Genomic DNA, 2,363 nt, shown 5'->3' on the forward strand with positions numbered 1-2,363 from the left:
AGAGAGAGAGAGATAGATATATATCAAAGGATACCATTTTTTTCAAAGGATGGGGATATCACTTTGGAAAATCAACTGCATATTGTGGAAAACATGTAAGCAATGTATGTGTGCATGATTTCATGTTAAAGACACTTTTATACACATAAAAACGATTGAATCCACAGTGAACTAAGGCCATTTATTTATTCCTTCTGTCACAAGACATTGTTCAGATTAACTACTGTTCTCTACAATAACGGATGAACATTCCACTTAACGGTTCACAATTAATTTGTTAGTCATTAACATATACAGATCAACTCTGGTTCAACAGATAAACACAAGATATTTCCTTAACTCATTCAGAGCTGCGCCCGAGCTATGCCCTGGCATCAAAAATTCGTTTCTTTAAATTTTTTTTCGCCTTCCTACATGTGCACAAACTGCAAACAAAGGGAACTAACATGCAGTATTTCCGACTGTGGCCCCATGTGTCTAGTTTGGAGGAAAAAAACCAGTCTATTTCAGTATATTTTCTTCATTTTTCCACTTCAACATGTCAGGGGAATCTGCCAGGGCTGTAAACTCTCCAGGGTTGAATGGGTTAAAAGGTTAAACCATTGGTCCCACAGCCTTTTAGTAGTTTCAGTTTCAGTAGCTCAAGGAGGCGTCACTGCATTCGGACAAATCCATATACGCTACACCACATCTGCCAAGCAGATGCCTGACCAGCAGCATAACCCAACGCGCTTAGTCAGGCCTTGAGAAAAAAAAGAAAAAAAAAAAAGGTGAATAAATAATAGATAAGCTTTCATAATAAATAAATAAATAAATAATAATAATTATGGTCATCTGGACAGTGAACTCATACCCCGTGTCTTGGCTCGGCACAGGAAGGCAGGGCCCAATACTCTCCTTCTATCATTTTAACCCTCAGTTTCCCAACCAAAGTCAGGTCCCCACCCCATTCGCAACTGGATGGAGTGAAGAAAAAAATTGGAGTACAGTGCCTTTCCCATGGACACAAGCCGACCATGGCCTCAAACAATGATCACTGGAGAAAACTGAATCATACAAGTCCAACGCCTAACTGAATCGACCACAGTAACTCCTATGTTCACTTACCCAGGTTTTCAATCACACTCTGCATCCTCTCAGTCTCACCCTGTTTTTCTTTTGAATACAAACACCCACTCACAACCACACTATCTGTATCATACAAGTAAAAACTATGACAAAAATCATATAACAAAATATAATCTTTATAATCGTTTCCACCCCCAATAGCTCATTAATTTTAAGAAGCAACCAGCATCACTCCAACAGTCTGAGCATGAATGACTGGGTAGGATTTAGGAATAAGAGAAACAGACAACCAGAAAAAGACAGACTGAGCAGAAAGAGAGAAAAAGATACTGAGAATGACAGAAGACACACACACACACACACACAGAGGGAGAGAGAGAGAGAGAGAGGATATCATATAGGAATAAATAACATGCCATGTTTACACTCAAAAGATTTACACATTTATCTTTCATCCACACATTTCTATTGATTTATATCTTTAAATAAGAACAGTAACACAAGATCTAACAAAAGAGACAAAACATGTTTCAGCACCTTAACTCATACTTGAGGTCAGAGATGATCAACATCATCATTACAGGTTTCCATGACCATGATGGGTAGATGCGTATGCGCTTGGGATTTACAGGTTTCAACAAGCTGAATTGTGACTCAGTAAATCCGACATGTTTCAGCAAGCTTAAGTTAACAAACTTCACTTGTTTCAACAATCTGAATTCTTGCATAAAGATGAAAATCATAAGCTTTACATGTTTTATCTACACAAAAAACAATAATTCAAGATCCAAAAAATAACCAACTTCCCATGTTTTCAACAAGCTGAACCTTTACTTAAGGTCCATGCTTATAAACTTTACATTCTTAAATTAATCAGTACCATGAACTCTAACTCAATACCCAAGACAAGAAAGTTTACATGTCCAAAAGATTAACTAAAGATCCACCAGAACAAAACACCTGCCAGTTCAAGAGAAGGAACGCTATAGTGGTGTGTTGCAATGCCAGGCTCCGTGTGACAAACTACCCCCCTCACCGTTTCAGTGGCATTACTCCCATGCTGCTCATGCCGAGTCCACCATGATTGATATGGATACTTATATAGCGCCTATCCTCGGTCGGAGACCAAGCTCTAAGCGCTTTACAAACACGGAGTCATTTACACAACAGGCTGCCTCCCTGGGTAGAGCCGACTGACGGCTGCCATTGGGCGCTCATCATTCGTTCCCTGTGTCATTCATTCAGATTTCAGGCACGCACATCTACACACTCAGACATGTAACATTTAACATATA

The sequence above is a fragment of the Babylonia areolata genome, chromosome 20 (assembly GCF_041734735.1).
Source record: "Babylonia areolata isolate BAREFJ2019XMU chromosome 20, ASM4173473v1, whole genome shotgun sequence".
Lineage (NCBI taxonomy): Eukaryota > Metazoa > Mollusca > Gastropoda > Neogastropoda > Buccinidae > Babylonia > Babylonia areolata.